Consider the following 22,831-nt stretch of genomic DNA (forward strand, 5'->3'; position numbering starts at 1 on the left):
TTTAAGTTACCTATAAGTCCTCATCCCAGGCCAATTTGGATCAGCATCTCTGGGGCTGAGGCCAGATGATTCAAATGTGCAGGCAATCTACCGTAGGTTTTACCCTTGGGAAGTCGGTTGCTGCAAAGGAGAGGCTAGGCCTCCCTATAATTGTGCCTAAGAGCCTCCTCCCGAATGCCTCTTTGTTGCTCAGATGTGGCCCTCTCTCTCTAGCTAAGCCAACTTGAAAGGTGAAATCACTGCCCTGCCCCCCTACGTGGGATCAGACACCCAGGGGAGTGAATCTCTCTGGCAACGTGGAATATGACTCCCGGGGAGGAATGTAGACCCGGCATCGTGGGACGGAGAACATCTTCTTGACCAAAAGGGGGATGTGAAAGGAAATGAAATAAGCTTCAGTGGCAGAGAGATTCCAAAAGGAGCCGAGAGGTCACTCTGGTGGGCACTCTTACGCACAATTTAGACAACCCTTTTTTAGGTTCTAAAGAATTGGGGTAGCTGGTGGTGGATACCTGAAACTATCAAACTACAACCCAGAACCCATGAATCTCGAAGACAATTGTATAGAAATGTAGCTTATGAGGGGTGACAATGGGATTGGGAAAACCATAAGGACTACACTCCCCTTTGTCTAGTTTATGGATGGATGAGTAGAAAAATAGGGGAAGGAAACAAACAAACAAACAGACAAAGGTACCCAGTGTTCTTTTTTACTTCAATTGCTCTTTTTCACTTTAATTATTATTCTTATTATTTTTGTGTGTGTGCTAATGAAGGTGGCAGGGATTGATTTAGGTGATGAATGTACAACTACGTAATGGTACTGTGAACAATCGAATGTACGATTTGTTTTGTATGACTGCATGGTATGTGAATATATCTCAATAAAATGAAGATTAAAAAAAAATTTCAAAAAAAAAAATGTGCAGGCAAGGCTAAGAACCACTACTGGAGAGATTTCTCTGGAAACAACATGGAGGCTAAAAGGAAGAGGCCCGAACACAGAGCAAGGGGAATGAGGAGGAGATGACTACAGCATCTGCATGGCAGATGGTTGGGCTAAGCCAATTCAGTAATCATGGGACCAAAGGACAGGATGGAGGAAGTGAGGAAAATGGGGGCATCTAGGAAGGCTCCCAGGTGGGCACCAGGGGAGGAGGTGCATCTGGTCAAGCTGAACCTGACATGGACAGAGGACCTACAAGTGTGGCACCCACTGGGTTCTATATACGTGGGTGCAGAAGAGAGACCTGGGTGGGTAGTGAGTGCTCCTGCACCCTAGGTCAGAGGTGGCATTTAACCAGGAAAACGGAGAAGGGCATTACAGTTAGTAGTCAGGGTTGTCCAGAGAAATATAAATATAGAGATATAAAGAGATATATTTTAAGGAATTGGTTTATGGCAATGTGGGGACTGTGAAGTCTGAATTCCATAGGGCAGACACTCAAGAAAGAGTTGATATGATAATGTCTTGAGTCTGAGTATCTTAGGGGACGCCTGGAGGCTGGAAATTCTGAGAAGAAGTGATGTGGTGTCTTGAGTCTGAAATCCATAGGTGAGGCCAGAAAGCTGGTTAACTCAGGGTGGAGTAGAGGGTGATTAGTCTTGAGGCCAAATTTCTTCTTCCTCTGGAACCCTCCTTAACTCTGCCCTTAAGGCTTTCAACTGATTGGATGAGGCCCATCCATGTCATGGAGGGCCATCTCCTTTACTTAAAGTCAACAGACTGTAGATGCTCTACAGCAACATCTAGGGTGGGGTGTGGCCAAACAATTGGACACCATAACCTAGCCAAGTTGACAGAGAAAATTAAGCAACAAAAGAATTTAGAATGGGAAAGCGGGACATTAAGGTTGGAACCTGGGGCAATGTTCAAGTGAAAATAGAAGCAGTGAGGCTCTGAGGGAACTGAGGACTCACCACCGATGTGTCCCTTGCCCTGTGTCCTAGGGTTCTGACCACAAGGGGTCCCAGATTTTCTTGAGCAGATTTCACACATTCTGGCTTGTTTTCAAGCCATGTTTCAGCACAATGTCCCAAGTTTTGGAATACAAAAATATGGTCAGTGTTGAAGGACCTCAAGCACCCTGAGAACTGAGCTGGCGTGGAGCCGTTGGTGAGAGATGCCACCCAGGAACACTTCTCTCTTTCTGAGCCCATGCTTGCAGCTCAGGCAGGCCCTGTTACATTAAAGTCAAGCTCTGCCCAGATCCACACCACTCCCATCTGCACAAACATGACTCTTCCTGCTGTCTTAAAAGTGGTTTTCAATCTTCAAGCAGTGTTTTTCAGGCAACATTAACAGTGCTGCACACAGCAAAGGGAGGACAACTTGGGGTTTAAATTCTGAGAAACTGGCTCAAGGTCACCCAAGGTCGGGTAAGGACTAGAACTAGAATGGTTAGGGTATTGCTACAGGCTGGGGTACTGGGTCCTTTCTTAAAAAGCTCGTTAAAGAGAGAATTTGGCCCTGGGGTATCGGAGAGGCACGATTTAGGTGGTCTAAAGAAGCTAAGCTTGCGGTGCCAGGTGTAAGCAGAAATGTTTAGACAGAGCACCTTCCAGAAAGGGGGTAGGGTGGGGATTACAGTCAGGGAATGAACAAGAACAGGTAGCCCATGAAGCCAGGCTTTTCTCTGCGACAGTGGATGGAAATCCCTGGCATCTACACCTCATTCAATCAGCGTTAATAGACACGGCAGATATTCCACTAAGATGAGAGAAAAGGAGCCTGTCTTCTTTGCAAATGAGAAAATGAAATCTCTTCCTTAGGAAATCAGCAGTCTCCTGGCAATCAGGAGACTCCTACAAAACTAGTTCATTGTAAAGCAGATCAGTTAAGAGCTGCTTTTTTTCTTTCTTTCTCTCTTTTTAAAGAAAGGAGTGAGCTCATGTGAATCACCTGAAGGGAACGGGAATGGGCAGGTAACCAGATGTCATCCTAGCTGGGAAAAGGGTGGCTGGGCTGGGGAGAGGAGTCGGCCAGGCCAGGCCAGGGCAATTGGAAGTCAAGGATTCACCAACTTTTACATTTTAATTCTAACATTTGCTTTTAGGTCCTGGGCGGCTAGCAAACAATTACATAATACACATTCCTCCCAGGTCTAGGGGACAGGGGACAGGAAAGCTTGGAGCAGGCTTCTTCAGGTTCCTAGCTTGCTGGTCTGTCCAGCAGGGAGCTGTTTCTAAAGCACCGCCATGCTCCACTCCTTTGTTCAGTTGAGAGTGTTGTTTCTAAATGGCAAGCAGTGTAAATTGAGCTCTCTAATGAAATGGGCGTTGTTCTATAATTGCTTTGAGAAACTCCTGGGAATTGAAAACATACACAGGAGGGGAGGGCAGCTCCAATGACTATCAAAACTGGAAAATTAAAGAGAAGGCCAAAAGACGCCCAAGTTGCAGAGTGCTGGGAAGCCCACAGGGCAATCCAAAAAAAGAAAATAAAGATAATCAAAAGCATCTTGACAAGTTGCCACAGGCAGATGGAATTCCACTGCAGACACTTGTAGAATAGGGCTCCATCCATTGGACTTCAAACTTCTCACTGTTTATACAGGCAGCAACTTCTAGACTTATTTCTGGTGGTCAAGGAGATTTCCCCAGCCCCTTAAAATGAGCAATAAGTTCCTGCAGGAATCGGTACCCCGAGTCTTATTTACTGAAGCATGAAGTTATGAACTGGAATATGTCATAGAACCACAGGGATTTTCCTTAAATAAGAAAAACATATATTAAGCTGGTAATAATTAAAACAGTCTGTCCTGAAGAATGTGCAATGGGTTGCATTTTTCTCCCTGCCCTAAGAAAGATGAATATCTTCTAAGAGGTAGAAAGCTAAAATAACATCTTCTCCATCAAAATTGCATCCCGAAGATGTTTAAAGGGCACTATTTTCAGAGATTTGGGGGCAGGGGGTTGTGATCTTCCAGTGATGGGAAGCAAGGTTTTATTTTCTTTTTTGTTTTCTTACTCACAACTTTGCAAATCACAAGCATGCTGTCCTGGACTTAGACTGAGCAGTAAACAAGAAGTCAAGGAAGGTCAGAAGTTGTAAAAGCTCTCACCTTCTACTTGGTTGGAAGAGCTCCTCCGCCTTTGTCAGTGGCATTACAGAACCTGGAGGTCATCATCACTGCCAGGGCCAGCCCCGTACTGGCTTCCACCTCCCATTTCCACAAGGCCCTCCTGTGAACTTTCCCTTGTCACCTCCCCTTTCCACAGGGCCTTTTTCTACATTTGGTCCCAGACCATTTCAACCAGTGTGTGCAAAACCCACACCCTAAGCTGCAAATGCAGATGGACGCCAGGCTTACTTCTCTCCTGGCTGCATTTCTTTCCTTGCTCCACCAGGGATCCACATACCTGAGCCTGGCAATTTTCTCCAGGCTTCTGGAGAAAGTGGCATTTCATTTGCTTTCAGCAGGACACAGCCAGCATGGGGGAAGGATAGCACTTATTATTACAAGTAATTCATTAATTAACTAATATCGAAACAATGGAAAGAAAAGCCTTGCTTTTGAAGAACAAAAAGGATTAAAAAATGGGGTCTCAGGCAGGGATTTCAAAGCCTGAACAAGGGATGCAACTGAGACTGCAGAGACATTGCTTCTGGAGGGCTCATGTCTCAGTGTGTATTTGGTTAATGTGAACACACTGTGCGTGAAGAAGGAATTCTGTGTTAGTCTCTCTTGCAAAATTCGATGCCAGGTATTCCCCATCATAGCTGTGCAGATGCTGTGCTTGGTACCCTTATATATTCCTTGAATCCCTAAGATACCTCAGAGAGGGGAATTTTATCATATTTTACTGAAGAGGAAAATAAGTTCCAGGGAAAATAAAGGACTTGACCAAGGTCACACAGCTGGAATAAGGAGATGGTAGAGCTGGCACTCAGACTCTCCAACCCAGTGCTCTGTGTCAACCCAGCTGCCCTATAGTGCTGGATTCTGTGTGCCCACAGATGAGTGAAGCAGATAAGAGCTCTGCCCCTGTGGAGTGGACAACCTAGTTGGAAAGACCACTGAAAAGCAAACGAGTAATCCTAGGAGACGAGAAGGCACTTTCAACTGAAGATCAGGAGGCAAGCTTTCCAGGCAGCGAGTACAGCTTGCACAATGGCCCTGGGGTGGAGAAGAACTTCAGTTTGAGAAACAAAGTGATGGCCAGTGTAGCTAGAGCTGACAGAGTGAGGGGGAGAATGGAGTAGTGTGATGTCTTTAGAAAATGGGCAGGTGTCAGAACACGTCAGGCGCTGCTCTTAGAAGTTTCATTTAACCTTCGACTTGCAGACTGCAAAGGTTTGTGACCCTAACTTGACCAAAGAAGGCTGAACTTCATTTTTTGGGTAAAGACTTCCTAGAATCATGGCTGCCAGCACAGGTCATTTCATTGGGGACCAGAAGAAAATCAAGCAAAGAACAATGACCTCGGTAGCAAATGGAGCATGCAAAATAATGACTCAACAAGGGCTTTCCTGTGGGCCAGGAGCTGTCACACTGCCAAAGGGACCTTCCCAGCATGTTGGGCAGTTCATAAAGAGCACACGTTTCAGCCCTCGGATTTCCAAAATGAACTAAAGGCTGTGCCCATCCAGGAGCTCAAATTCCAGAGGTGACACGCACATACCAACAATCCATTATGGGAATGAAGGAGAGGCCACTGTAAGGTGCTGTGGGAACATTGCCAGTAATTCTGCCTGGGTAGGAGAGGGGGCAGAGAGGAGGCATGTGCTGAAGACTTATGCAGAGGCCATGACTTTTGAGGTCCCTGAGTTTTGATTTTTTGAAAGAAGCAGGATTCTACTAGATAGAGATGATGAAATCAGCATGCTAGATGGAAGGCAGAGCACAGCACAGGCAGAGGGCTATGGAAATGCAAGGTCTACTCAAGAATCATGAGGAAGAAGACAGACAGGGGCTGATATTGGCTTTTTATCTCACACACTCGGGAGAGTCACTGAAAATGCTGAGCTGGGGAGTGGGACTTGATCAGATTTGGGGTTTCCAAAGAGAAGGGTGAAGCGGAGAAGGAGCGCCTGGACAGAAGAGTTGGGAGCTTGTCATGATGCCATCCTGGAAGTGAGATCAGTCTGTGAGGGTGGAGACAAAGGGACAGATTTGAGAGAGATTTTAGAAGAAATTGTGGTCCTCTATGGATGGTGAGGAGCGTGTGTGGGAAAATTGTGGTGAAAGACCATGCCAGAATTCTCGACTGGGATGAATTTTAAAGAATGTACCCTCTAAGTAACATGTGAGCAAGGGATTTGTGTTCCTCTGATCTTGCGGACACACAGTCCAGATTTCGTTTGAGTTTATCATTTTATTACAAATAAAAGAGCACAGTCAGTTCCCGTTATCCTGTTCCCGAGCCAGGCTGTGCTGGAGCCCAGGCCTGCTGGTTCTGGGCTGCTCAGAGACCTCACTCCTGCAGCCCTGATGGGTCATGATGGACCGAACAGGGATTGGAGCAGGACTGGACTCTGCTAGAAGCTAAGCAGGAAAGGGTTTGGAGGAGAAAAGGAGGCTAATGCATAGGTCCAATGCTAAGGAACACATAACCCCAACTGTTAAAAATGAATGATGGAAGAAGGATCAAATTTCTTCCTCTAATTTCAAATGGAGTTGAGAGGTCACTCTGGTGGACATTCTTACACACTATATAGATAACCCTTTTTGGGTTTAATGTATTGGAATAGCTAGAAGTAAATACCTTAAACTATGAAACTCCAACCCAGTAGCCTTGACTCTTGCAGACGATTGTATAACAATGTAGCTTACAAGGGGTGACAGTGTGATTGTCAAAACCTTGTGGATCACACTCCCTTTATCCAGTCTATGGATGGGTGAGTAGAAAAATGGAGACAAAAACTAAATGAAAAATAAGGTGGGATGTGGGGGGATGATTTGGGTGTTCTTTTTTACTTTTATGTTTTATTCTTATTCTGATTCTTTCTGGTACAAGGAAAATGCTGCAAAATAGATTGGGGTGATGAATGCACAGCTATATGATGGTACTGTGAACAGCTGATTGTACACCATGGATGACTGTATGGTATGTGAATATATCTCAATAAAACAGAATTAAAAAAAATTTCCTACTCTAGAGATGGTGTAAGGCTGACATATGCACTTGTCCACTTGGAAAGCCTAGCTTTCACCCCTTCAGTGCAGGGTGAGGTGGGAAGGCTTGGGAAGCAGAGCTCTCTATAGATCTATGCTTTGAGCTAAATGACGACAGGGAAACTAGATTGGTAGTGAATTACACTGGACATGACGGCAGTTTCTTTCAGGTTTTCCCCATATTGATGATATATTAAAATTCTATTCTTTGGGCCTCCTACAAGAGCTTATAAACATGGCGAAGAACCTTCTATGAAAATGTCAATGATCACTATTCCCATGTCCAACCGTACTACAAGGGAAATATTTCCTAATTTGGATGGAATTTATTTGCATATGAAAGTCATGTAACACTATACTGGATTAGCAGGATAGAAGTGCTTCATGTTGTGGAGCATAAATACTAAAAGTAAACATTTCCATTTAGTTTTAAGGCTGAAAATATGATTTAGAAACAGTATCTGGGGTTTCTAGTACTATCTTCAAGTACCGTAGAGCATTTGTTTTCTCCGTGATTCGAGTACAATCACTCCATGAGTTTACGCCACTTGAATGTCATCTTAGAATGAAGCCAGGGGAGTTGTTATTCTTTTAAAAACAGCTGGCGGCTTCTCTCTAAAGGGCTTTGTTTCTTTGGTCACAGAAAACAGAACTGAGGTCTAGAGATCCGGTTGTGATCCTAACTCTCCACTAAACAGTCCCATGACCTTGTGTACGAGTTTTTTACCTTTGGGATGCCAGCATCTAAGACTGCATCCAATTCTGTAACAGCTACAGAATGCAGGAACCAGTTCAGGCTATACACTTTCGCTAATCATTTATGGCTAATAAAAATATCAGTATATCACCTTTTTTCTGACTAGCCAAAGAAGATACAAACTCTTTCAGACTTATTTTTCTTGTCCTACTGAGTGTGACTATGTGTGTGTATGATAGTTGGGACTTATTAAGTATTTCTAATATCACAAATACAACCATGCTTACTTAAAAAATCATGAGGAATGAGGTACGTAGTAGGTCTTAGACACAACACACATGTTTAACAATATTTTCTTTTAAAATGTAAAATATAGATTAGATACCCCAGACATGTGTGCTAGCTAAAACTGACATAGTGTGCACTTGGGAAAATGCAATATGACCCCAATAAAAGTTAAACTCAGAGAACAATTTCATGCATTAAATCAATTAAAGCACAGTTAAAATAACTCTCCCTAAACTGAGACACAGTTTGTACAGGATTAGGTGCCTCAAAGGAGAAGGATAACAATAAATTGTGTTGAGTTGATTTTACATTTCACAGGCATTATAGAGGCAGCCTGGTTATAACCAGCATTTACCAAGCCTTGGCAATATGCTTGGGGAAAAGATTTAAGTTGTAGTGGCTTCAAGTTCAGGCAATAATGATCTGAATATTTTAGATCAGCTTTAGAAGGTAATAATTCAAAAACGCGGTCCATAAAACCAAAGACTTCCCTCTCAGTCCAGGTTCTTAGCTAGTATTCCTTAAAACGAGGCAAACAATCCTTAGGATCCACACCAAAACTCAAAAGAGAAAGTTTGGGAAATATTTACTAACAGAAAAAGGAAAGTCTGGCTGAGCCCTGGTTTGGTTTGTCTAAAAGACACGTTCACAGCATTTGGGGTAACAGTTTTGCTTCCTTAAATTAAGAGACAGAACTGTCTTATTTGAGGTACAGCTCCTTCTTCTTGAGAGTCATCATCTTTTTGATGCTATTTAAATTCTTATAGTCATTCCAAAGGAGAAAAACCTGTTCTAGGTCATTTAGTTTATTTTACTCCTTGTTTGAGTTTTGAACCAGCTGTTACTATATTTTACCTAACAGGTGCACAAACTGTGTCATACAATAGCAAAGAACATATGTGAGTGCCCAGTATATGGCACGTACAGTGTTGAGCTGAGCACACGATCCCATTAACGCTCCATCCTCATTTCAAAGTTGAGGAATCTGATGCTTAGAGCTTACCCAAAGTCACACAGCCAGCAAGACACAGCCTCAGTGTGAATCCAGTCTGCTCTAAAGAGAAGCCTCTAACCACTGTATACTGTTGGCACACATGAAAGACTGTTAACCAAAAAACAAATAGACAAAACCACTTTAAAAACATCATGGAGGGTCCCACCATGCTAAAAAAGAAGGCACATTCATATCTTCAAAAGTCAAGTCCCTCATGTCCAAGGTCACCCAAAGGCCATCTGGGCAGCCCCAGCTGTGTTTACCTAAACTTCTTCAGCTTCATCAAGGCCTGAATCTCTGTAAGAATTTGTGTGGCCCCACATTCCATGCAAGACCATGGGACCAGCTGGGGAGTGTTCACACGTGCTTGTCACCCCTACCACATCTCCCCCCAGTGCAAGGCACGTGTCATTTGAAAAGTTCTTATACTCATCACCCCTCAGGACTGCTTGAGAATCAGTGGACTAGACATGAGAGGAGTAGAGTCTAAATATTTTGAATCATTATCTCTATTAGCAAAACATTTTAGACCATCCCCCTAATATATGAGTAGCTATTTAAAGATGATGTACAGACACATATCAGTCTACTCACACATTCTGTGCATTATGCGCCATTCACAAAAGAAATGGAAAATGGTGACATAAAAATTAAAGTTATGACATTATCTTCCTGCTTCCCAATGGAATATTTTCCTAGTTTATGAGCATGTTGGGAATTTTTACTTATTGACTGATTATGTTCTAAGCATGTCCCATAAAATGTGTTCAGCTGACACAGAACACAGATTTCGCTGACTCCAATTTTAATCTTTTAAAAGAAGCAGGCCACATCAAGAAAACACACAATATATTTTCCATGTGAAAAAACATTCTGCCTTAATGCATTAGATTTCTTCCTTTTCAGGCTATTTTCGAAAAGAAGTTTTTTGTATAATGACACTCATTGTCTTTGTTTGTTTGTTTGTTTTTAGTTTTGCTTTTGCACAGCAATGTTCCGGTAATGCATTATCCTCTAGCTGGAAATTTGCAGTAACTAGATGTTCTAGGTGATACCCAGAGCTGGCCTTGCATAACCGTGTCAGGTAGCAATCAAACAAGCCCTGGAGTAGGACAATGAACCTGCAAAGACCTTCACTGCAACTAAAGGATCAAAGCTGATTTTCATGCTCAACTGCGGCAACCTCCATTAGCCTACATTTTCTAGAAGAGCAATCTCCTTCTTTTTGACTGAGTTCTTGTGACTTTGCAAACCGCTGTAATGGCCCTATTTAATCTCCATAAGATGCCTCAGTGATTTTCAGGAAATCGACTAGTTATAAATAAATATACACTTATGGCAGATCTTTTGTCATTTTTTTCTTTGTTACTTAACTAAACAAAAATTGTTTTTTAATACCATCCAGTAAAACAAGAACAAGGATTATATTACTAATAAGAGGTTGGCAATTAGCCTCTTTCCCCCACTTCATTGTTTTTAGAGAAGCATATTCATCAATGATTTCTTCCAAAGAAAGGAAATTGGAAAAGAGCCATTTCATGAACTTTTTCAGAGGGACTGCTTTAACCTATCCTTCCCTAAAAATGCTGTTCAGGGGAGTGGACCTTTCTCATTATTTAAGAGAGTGTTTCTCTGAAAAGTAAGGAATTGGATCTCACTTCATTTATTAGAAGTAGGTTTGTGCTTAAATATATTTTCCCCTTGGCTGGCAGAGACCATCAAAAGCAAATTAAATTCATAATTTGCCTAAATGCTTATTCTTTTCAATCGACTAACAATGCCCAACCCTACAGAGAAATATACCAGTGTATTTTAAAGCCTATAAAGATGATTGATTCAAATGAATATTAAAAAAATGATTGATTCAGGCCCAAGACCCAAGGACTGGAAGTGGAGACCAAGAGATACTTTAAGGTTCTAACAAACCCAGGTACCCTTGCTGCACACACTACCTGGAATATTAGTCTACGATTTTGAGCTTTGCTGTCCAACAGAAATAGAATGTGAGCCAGATGGCACATACATAGTTTAACATTTTCTAGTAGCCACATCAATAAAAAAAGGATAAAAAGAAACAGGTGAAATTAATTTTAATAATCCATTTTATTTCACTCAGTGGATCTAAAATATTTTCATGTGTCACTAATTAAAAAAAAATGAGATTTCTTCGTTATGTTCTTTTGCTTGTTCTAAGTCTCCAAAGACCAGTGAGTATACTTAGAACACATCTCAGTTTGGAGTAGTCACATTTCAAGTGCTCAGGAGCCATCAAAATGCGGCTCGTAGCTATTGCATTGGCCAGTAATGACCTAGAAACCACAGCATCAATAGCTGCAACGGCAGCAATAAAAGTTAACATTTATTGAGCGCTTGCTTATGCACCAGGCACTTTCCACCACTGCACGGAGTCCTCCCTATAACCCTATGCTTCTGGTTCCATTATTGTTGATGTTTGACAGGCGAGGAAACCGAGTCACCAACAGGTCCAGACGCCTCCACTCTAACACATCGCCATTAAGTGGTGATGCTGACTCGGGGATCCAAAGAATCCACAGTGAAGACTGTCTAGAATCCTCCTTTTCAGCTATTTTTGTTAGTGCCGAAAGGTATCTCAACCATCATGAAATGTAATCCCTTCTTTTATAGAGGAGAAAACTGGGGGTCTTTTTAGTGGAACAAAACATATCCTACACAAACTCAAATTAAGTTCAGGAAGTTAATATTTAGCTGGGTCTACGGTCACACTAAATTTGATTTAAATATGACTAATTTATTTTTAAAACTTTTCAGTTCTGTTCTCCAACACTTCTTAATTCACAGAGAATAGTTTTATTGTATTCATATAGAGATACAACAACTAATATATGTGATAAAAGTAAACAACTTGATTAAATCTGATTTAATGAAGTTAAATATTTGAAAAAAATATTTTAATAAGAATATTTATGTTGGGGTCTCCATCCCCAAACTTATTTTCTGGACTTTCTCAACTGGAGGTAATACAGACTTTGTGGGGTTAAAGCTTAAATAATTTTGGAGGTCCTTTTTAAGAAAACTGGGTGCAGCCCTGTGGACGACACCTTTGCCAGCTGAATGGTTTGTTTACATGTTTTTGTAGAAAGCACAAAGGTCTGTTTGGCCACACATCCCATGGGGCCATGCAACTAACTTTTTTTTACAGTCTTAGAACCTCTGTGGACCTCAAGTTTCTTTATCTGGTGTTATGGGTTGAACTGTGCCCACCCCCCACCCCCCAAAAAAGATATGCTGAAATCCTAACGCTCAGTACATCCGAATAAGACCTTATTTGGAAACAGGGTCATTTCTGATAGCACTAGCTAAAATGAGGTCATAGATTAGTGAGGTCCCTAATCCAATGTGACTGGTGTCCTTATACAAAGAGATCAATCTGGACACAATGAACAGATGTATACGGGGAGAAGACAGCCATGTGATGACACAGTCAAGAGACTGAGGTGCTGCAGCTGCAAGCTGAGGGAAGCCAAGGCTTGCCAGCAAACACCAGAAGCTAGGAAGAGGCAAGGAAGGTTACAGAGGTAGCCTGGCCCTGCCAACACCGTGATTTCTGACTTCTAGTTTCCAGAACCCTGAGACAACAAATTTCTGATGTGTTAAGCAACCTAGTTCGTGGTACACTGATAGGGAAGACAGCTGGTAAATGAGGGATTTGGACTACATAATATCTATCCAAATTTCCATCCAGTTCTGGACTCATTTGCTCACAAATATTTGCTATTGTATGCCAGGCCCTGTAATTGTTGTGCTTTACAATATTTGTTTCCCATGAGCAAGTGTTACTGAATTCAGCCTCACCACCAGATTTGTTTTTCAAGTTGGCCTCCTTTTCCAGCAGGACCCTGTGGCTACCTGCCCTGCCCAAATGCCAAGGAAACACCCCCAAGGCACCCAGCTCTGCACTCAAGAGTCTGGTAACTCCGTTAAAGTTGGACCCAAAGCATGGTGACTTCAGGCAGGTGGACGGGCGGGCTGCCTCAATTCGTATGTCCCTGTGACCTAAGCCTGGTGAAAACCTTCCTTTCCTTCTCCTAGGGTGGTAGATGCAGCAATCCAAGACCTGGAGCAAATGACGAAAGTACCATAAAGCAGAAACAGGGCTACTCTGACCATTCACGTGTCTCATTCAAACTCTTAAACACATTTGCACACTTGGGTAGGCTGCTGTCAAAAGAAGAAACACTTCAGAAAGGAGCAGCTGCCTTCTCTCCATGACAAAGCTGGGCTAGAACAAGCTGGTTTTCCCTCTGGCTCTGAGGGAGCCGTGTGGCGAGGACTTCTTTACCTAATCGCATACTGGCCTTGCCAGGAGGGGGGAAGAAAAGGAAAGAAGAAGAAAAAAGAAAAGAACATGCTTTATGTTAAATTTATGTTGTTTCTACGACAGTGCAAGCCAATTTTTAACTGCAGTGCCACCCTGATTCCTTTTTAAGTGAGTTTATGGGTGGGTATAATGAGGCGCCTCCACCGGCTCCTGCTTTCACTCGGTTAAGTATTCAGGTTAGACAAGCCGGTGCAGGTGAAGTTGGAATGTTGGCTGAAGTGCAACTCATCAGGAATGCCAAATTTCACGCTGGCTGTTGCACTTCTGGGCACACAGAAAACCCAGGCAAAGGAATAATTAACACCAAAGCAAGAATAATAGAGAACAAGAGTATATTATAATGCAGTATTAAAGAAGATGGATAAATGGGAGCTGAATATGGTTGACTTGGCCTAGTCCAGAGTTTCTCAGCCTCAGACTTCTGATGCCTTGGACTGGGGACAGTTTTTTATTGTGGGGCTGTTCTTGCACTATTCAATGTTTAGGAGCACCCCTGAATCTTTCCACTAGATGCCAGCAGCATGGCCAAGCATGACAACCAAAAATTTCTCCAGACCTTGCCAAATAGCTCTTAGGGAGGAAGGGGGCCAAATTGCCCCCGGTTGAGAACCACTGGTCTAAGCCACCATATTCCCAAAATACTAACTTGATCCAAGACTCAAGTTCTTGGCCATATTTTAAGTACTCATTTTTTGAGGGATAGTGCCTTGCATATGGTAGACACTCATTAAATAAGTACCACTGGGTCTGAAATAGGTAGATAAAAACTAATAGAGGGCTATGCTTTATCTTTTTAAAGGATGTTGGTTTATCATAATAATGTTTGACACCTTTAAATGTGATATTCTATTTAAAAAACAAAAGGATGTTCATATATAGCTTTTGCCTCCCAAAAGTCACTTGCAGCACTAACTTCCATTTCCAGAGGTAAAATGAGAAAGAACAATTTGTTAAACCTGTATGTGCAATATTCATCTCCAGCCTTAAATGTGGCAACAAAGTTTGACTCATTATTGTTATTTCATGTAGAGATTTCTTCTGATACTCAATTATTTTATGTCTTCTGGTTTTATGATTCAAAATTTTATGTCTTTCTAACTTCCTTATGCACTTACATAGAGTGACTTGCATTAACTCCCTTTGTAAAGGAGGGTCACATTCACATCCACGCCACATGGAAATCTAGAGGGAAAACAGGAGAAATCTTGCAATCACTTAGTGAGTGCAAAAAAAAAAAAAAAAGAAAAACATATGATACATAGGGTATGAATCACAGAATTATGTGGACTTTGATTTTTCCTTGTCTGTGAAATTCAATTCTATTTAATTAAATAAGTCATCATGAAGTGCCTGTGGTTTTTCCATCATTGTGCCAAGCTCTAGGAAAATCAGTAAGTATAGACAAAAGGACATGATTTTTGCCTCTTGTCCTTAATGAGTAACCACCAGTTATTTGATTTTCATGGCATACTGGTGTGCAGCAAGTTCACTGTCCATATTGTTTCTTGAGGTTACCAGTTCAAAGTTATTCCAAGGTAACAGAAAATCAAACTTATTTTTTTTCTCTAGTGTAATATTTAAGGGTTGTCATGGTCTCAAACGACCATTTATTATGCACTTAAAATCACTTTATCATATTCCATGCCAAAATAGTTTTTTTAATTACTAAGGGGATCCTGAGGATCACATTTTAATCCAAACCTGCCTGTCAATTTCTACTAATTTTAATTGCAAAGAAAAACAACAACAAAATAAGAAATCTATACCTCTTACATATGGTAGATTTTTTTTTGATGATGGTGAATACCACCATATCATTTTTAGACTAGCAAGATAATTCTCAGACCCTTCTGTATGAAGAGATCTTATCATAATTGCATGAAGATATGCTTTTCCTTAAAATAATTCAATTTTTAAAAAACTATTACTTCCTTAAAATACTTTTAAATCAATGTATGTTTTTTACTTAAGAGATGACTTCTCCAAAAAGTAAAGTAAGAAAACACTTGTTATACATACACCAATGTTTTCATAGAAGGGCTATATAACTCCTTTAGTTGTGACTGCTTTTCTAAGTACTCCAAGTTTAAGTACAACAAAGCACTTACGTTAGAATACTTATGAATTGAGATCATTACAATCTAATCATTTACTGTGTAAACGAAGTCTTTCTGCTTTTCAGTGAATGAAGATGTTAGAATTTCAGAAATTCATTTGAAATGCAATCACATCTGAGATGTTTTCATTGCATTCAGCCAGTACACTTATTTAGTGCCCACTATGTACAAATCCCGGTACTGGAAGTTATGGGTTGAATGAATTATACAGCTCCTTTTCACATGGAGTTTATGAGCTAGTAAGGGAGCTATATCAGAACATAAATAATGATAATACCATTTAAAATGTCATAAAAGAAATAGAGTATCCCAGGCTCACTCCATATTTTCATAAATAATTTCTACCATAATCAATAAATATGAAATCATGTGTATATTGTTGTAACAGTTATCATTCACAATAGAGACACAGATTGAACTTATGAAGAGTCTTTTCCTAAGTCCTAAGGTTTCCAAGACTGCCAGATGGCCCTTTTCCCAATGCAAAATCCCAGCTAGGGATCCAAAGACTAATCAAAAGTGTCAACCTGCCCTTGTAGAGAAATCACAATGATGCAAAAATCACGTTTCTTGCCCTTCGGATTAAGCAAAAATAATGTTCCCATCAAATGGTACATTTCTTTTGGAAGAGTTCAGAAGACTAGAAAAGGCAGCTGAGTAATTCACAATGTTTAGTAAAAGCTCTTGTTATAGGCCAGTGACACTGTGGTTTTGAATGGTCCAGAGATCTTTCTAACTTGGGAAAAGACCATCCCGTTGTCAGGGTTGTTGTCACTGAATGTAGAGATTCCCAAGTAGAAATACACATATTGTTTATCACACAGCTGATCTTATTCCCAGATGACATCTTCTGATAAATTCAGGAGCCTTCTTCACCTGATAATTTCTGGTTTATGGGCAGAATTCTAAATGTTCCAATGACCTCTCACCTAGTTAATAGCATAAAGTATATACAAAGGTTAACAAATTTCTCATGCTCCTATAAACAACATCAGATAAACAGCCAGTGCCTATTTAATGTTAACCTGAGATTTTCTGGGAAAAGGAATGCTGTCACAAAAACACAGTAATTCAAAAACATGTTTTACAAGTAGATACTGAAAAACAGAAGCAAAGTCCCTCTCCAGTTATTTAATAACTCAATGATGGAATTTGGAGTAAAGAAAAGAGTTTAGGAAAGCCCTTTTTAATATTTCGAACCAGCTCTGCAATAAAAATAGCAATGAGAAAAACAAACTGCAAAGTTCTAATCCACTCATTTGCATTTACCAAAGCTTCTCTCTAATGGAAAAATAATTTCCAGTTATCGTCAAATAGAGGACTCGTATAATTATGCAGGTATTCCCACCCCATTTTTTTTCCTAATTATCTCTGAATTCTACTCGACTTCAGCTGTGTCTCAGGACAAATATTTCTTTGATACAATGCAGAATATATAGGCAATATAGCTATACAGGCATAATCCACTTTTTATATTTTCCTTGGGGAAAAAAAATCATACTTCTGACCACCACATGGCTAGATTCACAGCTTTGCTGCAGACAACTCAGGCACTCCTGCCACAAAACTTTCCAATAAGCAAATTCCCCTGTTGGAAGAAGACACAATGTGTACAGTACTGATTCTAACATTAACCAAAACATGTTTGAAAACAATTGCTTACAATCTTTGACACTCTCAGGAAATTCTGAACAGCATTTTGCTGTTCTCGAGTTGGATGTTCTCATGGAATTTTAAAGACTTAGTGCAATAGCACACAGAATGAACGATACCGTCTGCCTCCTTCAAATGCTTCCAGAAAGGCTGGAAGAATTTCTGCTCCATCATCAGTGTATGAGTTAAGAGAACAGTCACGTGCCAGAGCTTGATTAGTTGGTTTATGAAAGGGAAAGGCATCAGTCAAGAGCAAATTCAAAGAAGACCCTGTGTCTCTCCCCAGTGCCCCTTCATTTTCAATTGCTTAGAAACAGCTCCTTGTTTGCTTGCTTATTGGGATCACAATTCATGGTCTACTTCCTTTTAACCACTATGACAGCATAAGAGAATATGCCAAGAAATAGGATGCACAGAATTTATTATTTCTTAAATACCTACATGCTCATGTATTTGTAGACCCTCCATTCTTACCTGCCTCAGTAATAACCCCATTAACTGACTGCTCAGTCTCTGAACACCTCCAGAGGCAGGGGAGCTCAACAAAGCACATCCTTTCTGGGTTACTCATCTGAAATGATCTGAAATAATCTCAAGTCTACCTCTGTGTGCCTTTTACTTACATTTTCTCGCCCTCTTCTCCATGCCAATCCTTAAAGGAGGATATGGCCAGCCCCCTAAAACTTCCTTTTCTTCTCATTAAATGTCCTCAGTTGTTTTCGTTCTTTAGGCTTCCATTCTTCACCATCTTTACTGCTCTTTACACCTCAGTTTTCCATGCTCCCCTTAAAGCCAATACCCCAACAGAACTTTAAGCCCTGGGTCTTCTTCTGCAACCTGAAAGTCACCCAAGCATTTAATGAGCAGGTCATAAAAATCCATATTGATGGCTCACCTGTTTGCTCCTCGAAGTTCCCATGACACCTAGGTCTCTGAGGAATGTTTCTCAAACTGAAGTAATGGATGAGCCCCTTTAACAAAAATCATTCCCACGGAACCCAATTTGAGAAGCACTGACTGTGGAACTAAGTTTTTAAAGTTACAAAAACTTCATTCTGAGATTTCTGCTTCTGGCCATTGCAGAGTAACTTGTACCAGACTTGCATCCCATTGTAAATGACCATTAAAGAAACTGAGCACAATATTCGTGGCAACTGTTCTCAGGCAATGGACAGGAGGCAGTGCAGGAATGAGAAACCTAAGAGAAGGGAAATGCATGGTAAGCATGTGGGTAAAATATTTTTAAAAGCCAGCTTGTAAACTCTTCTTAATTTCCTTGAGATACAAGTGATTTTAAAATAATATCATTGAGAGCTGGGGTTTATTATTCATACACACACACACACACACACACGCACAAAACTCACCCACAAATGACAACTGTGGATTTTTTGCTACAAAATGATTCATTCTGTACCTAAGGTCAAAAGAATTTAGATCAGCCTCAAATGAATAAACAAAATAAAAGAAAATCTAGTCATGTTCTCAGACCCTTGCCCAAGAGGACATACGTGGCACCCAGTTTGAGAAAACTACTTTAGAGTGGTGTCATAATTGTCCACTACTTATTAACCTTCATTCATATTTATATCGTACAAGCAAGCACTGTTGGTAGCACATAGTAGGTGTTCAAGAAAAGGTGATCATGTAAACAAACATACCTCCAGTGAGACCAGATGCATTCAGCAGCATTTGCTGGAATGGTTTTTCACTGGTCCAAGTTTTTCTTCATTTATACATAATTTTTACTCCACTGCCTTGCTGATACTGTTAGACTCAAGTTAGCAGTTTTCAAATTGGTGGAAGTGTATCCCAATGAGCAAGTAAGGACCTTCCCAGGAATACGGGCACAAAAGATCAATTTATAGATCTTCACCTTCCATTTGTACTCTCCCTAAACTGACCTGCCTGAATGTGCCATGGGTTCCAAATTCTTCTTTTCCACTTCCCTTGCAAAACCACCCTTCTGCTTTTCGAAATAAAGACACACTGCTCATCTGCCTTTAATCTTAAATTTTTCAGGCTTCCAGGATAAAATCGTCCAGGTATCACACAAGGGGCAGTCTGAGAGGAAAGTGCATGCAACCTGTCTTAAGTTTCTCCTAGGGCTGCCATAACAAAGTTCCACAACCTGGTGGCTGAAAGTGACAGACATTTATTCTCTCACAGTTCTGGAAGATACAAGTCCAAAATGAAGGTGTCAGCAGGGCCATCTCCCTCTGAAACCTGTAGGGGAGAAATCTTCCTTGCCCTTCCCTGGCTCTGGTGGTCTGCCAGCAATTCTTGCAGCTTGCAGCTGCAGCGCTTTAATCTCTGCCCTCTGTCATTATGTGGCCTCCCTGTCTGTGTCACCAAATGTCCCTCTTCTTATAAAGACAACGGTCCTATCGGGTTAGGGTCCACTCTAACCCAGTTTGGCCCCTTTTAACAAACCACATCTTTGAAGACCCTAATTCCAAATAATGTCACATTCATGGGACCTGGAGTTAGAATTTGTACGTGTCTTTTCAGGGACACAGTTCAATCTGCAAACAGTACTTGACTGCCAAGAAAGAATAACTTTGGAAATAATGAAGGATATCTTATTTCTTCCAAGCTATCAGTTGACGTAAAATCTCCTTGCCCAATCTTCCCATCGATATAGCAGGAGATCCATCTTGAAATCAGCACTCAGACATAGTTCTCTTGAGGCAGATAGTCACAAGATTTTGTTTTTATTAGAAAAACAAAGTCAGAAGCTTTCTGGCAGAAGGTAAATCTGAGTCAGCTAACTGCTTTGACAATGAGGATGAGCGTTATCAAATAATTGAAATGATATCTTTTGCAACTATTAAGTTTAAGGTAAACATTTTTTAGATGTCAACTTAGAAATGTGTGAAGAGGGTACAGAGATTTTCTAAACTAATTTAGGCCTTTTGTGAGTACAAAAGCTGCAAGGCTCATCTACTGCCTCATCCAGATCAAGAGATCAGAAGGGAAATGAGGCCATTCTCACAGTTATTCAAATGAAATAATGCATGTCAAAGACCTTGGAGAAGGTTGTGCGATGTCCTCCAAAGCAAAGTCATGATGAACATTCACACGCATGCGTTTTAGTGAACCCATTCTGGTTTCTTGTGGCCGTCATTTCCGTTTTTGAAGTATTCACAACCCACGTTAGACTAAATTCTCACTGCCGGGAATGTGAAGGAATGAATGGGACTCTGGATTACAGGCTCCTTAAGGGTAGACACTACATCTTCTGTCCTTAAGGGCAGACATTACATCTACTACATCTGCTGTCTGTCACCCAGGATCCAACAGCTTGTGGAAGAGAGTATTCAGTGGGCGCTTAATGCATGCCTACTGAGTTGAATTGAACTTAAAAATGAAAATGAAACATGTAAATACGACTCTGCCAAATTATACCAATCTATTAAAATAAACTGCCCCTGCTGGTATTGCAAATGTAGTTTATGGTTGTGTAGTACAATACGTGTAAGAAGCAGGGTTCAGAATACTTGGAAAGCTGAAATGTTACGGAAATTCCCAAAAGAGTATTTGTGGTATGTGTTGGCATCTGCCATGTGAATTGGGGAGCTTTCCTTTACCGTGGGGTTGGTTGTCTCTTTCTTTGTGTTGGTGTGAATAAGTCCCCACAAAGAGCTTGGTAGTGGGAGATAGACACGGAAGGGAGTCTTGGTTATCCCCAAAATGACTCTGTATTTCTGCAAAGTTTCTGCAGTTGATCAAGATCTATAAAAAAAGGAGGCTTTCCTTACAGGGATCTATACATATGTAAAAGAAGTAGGAGTATGCTTCTTTGTTGCTATCCTTTTTCATGTCCTATTTTAAAAATCATTTATATTTAACTGAGTAAATTGAAGTTATAACAATAAGAAGAGTCTCACTTTGAGTTAACAGATCTTTTGGCTACTTAGACCAAAAGAAAAAATACATGCATTCCCTTGTAATCCAGTACTTCTTTGGGATCCTGGGTTTTTTAATTAAAGTCTTGGCTTTTTCTGCAGGTTTCCCACCTTCTCTACCAAGTGACTGTGGGTCCAGGAGCACCCATTTAAAATTTTTCATGACAGTATATCATACATACAGAAAAGTGTACAAACCAAAAACGTGCAGCTCCATGAATTTTTCACCAAATGAATAATACATCTGTGTAGCCAGCACCTTATCGAGAGATTGACACCACCACCATTTCAGAAGACCCTCAGTTAAAGCACCCGTGCTTAAAGATGGTAGAGTAGAAACTAAACATAGGGTAGATATATTGACACACACACAAACTAAACAACTTGTGATTTGAACAGAATATTAGTATAGCACATATAAATTAATCAAAAAATACAAAGAGGGTTTGGTTTGCCCTATCTATCTATCCATCCATCTATCTACTTCCTTCATTGTCTACCTATATATCTGTCTATTCCTCTCTACCTCCTTTCCTTTTCTTCCTTCTGCCTTCATGGCCTCCAAATGTTAAAAGACCAAAACATTTCATTTAAAAAAACTGACTTTTAAAAAATTTTGAAAGCCTACAATTTCTATACTATTGCCTTGCTAGTTAATTAAAATAGAGAGTCTGACTTAAGTTCATATTAGATATAAATGTCAAAACTAAATATGTAAAACTTTGCTACTAAGATATTACCTTTAGGACAGGTTCATGAGATCTCTCTACAAATTTTTTGGAACTTTCTTCCAATTATAATTATTTCAAAATAAAAAATGTTAACTACAACAATAACAAAACACTTTGCTATTGCAGCAAACCACTGTTTGATTTATTTAAGGTAGTCAGTAGTTTTGTTGTTTTTTTCAGTATAACTTTCTAATTACAAAAACAACAAAAATTTATTCTTAACTTCTCAATTAAAATAAAACACATTCTTGGGGAAGAAATAACGATCAGAACATTATGCTCAAACAATTACTGTCCAAAAATGTGTTTCAAAAGTATAGAACTTATTATTTAAAACCTTTATCTAGAGGACATTCAGTCATTAACATCTTTTCTTAATCCTTCCTTCCTGATCACACATTTTTCCTCCTCTCCTAACACTTAAAACAGAAAAACAAAACAAAACAAAAAACTTCGCTAACCGTAAAAGTAATATTTAAAGGAAATAAAACATCTTGCCTCCCCAAAGGATTACATTTTACGAGCAATGGCCACTTCCCTTACTGTTTCTCCTATTTTTAAATGGAATGTTACCAAGTATATTACATCATCTCCATTGTGCAGTTGTAATTTTGAAAATCTCATGGATGGCTAAAACTGGCATGAAAGTTAGACCTCCTTTCAAACCACTTGTAAATCAAATATAAAATAAATCCTCTCACTGTTTAACACAACTATGCCACTAGCAATGTCTCTGAAATAAATGATCTTAGAACTGTTAGCTTTTCCATTTTTGGTGTTTCTTGCAGCAAAAGCAATTTATTTTTACTCACAGATTTAAAACTAAAAATAACTTTTATATGCTGCTGGTAGCAAACAGCAAGTCGGGAGCATATGTTAATTCATCACCAGTCTGTTAGCTTGCAAACTGGAAACAATGAGAGATATATAAAAAGACATATAGTTGGTGTATTTTTATGGTTCCA

General features: G+C 40.2%; 1 protein-coding gene across 2 annotated transcripts in view; it reads right to left on the reverse strand.

Annotated features, from left to right (window-relative positions):
• The window catches only part of EGFR (epidermal growth factor receptor), a 234,815-nt gene that overhangs the window by 195,599 nt on the left and 16,385 nt on the right, over window positions 1–22,831 (reverse strand). The gene's annotated exons all lie outside the window — the stretch shown is intronic.

This window comes from Choloepus didactylus, chromosome 5 (assembly GCF_015220235.1).
Source record: "Choloepus didactylus isolate mChoDid1 chromosome 5, mChoDid1.pri, whole genome shotgun sequence".
NCBI classification, from domain to species: Eukaryota; Metazoa; Chordata; class Mammalia; order Pilosa; family Megalonychidae; genus Choloepus; species Choloepus didactylus.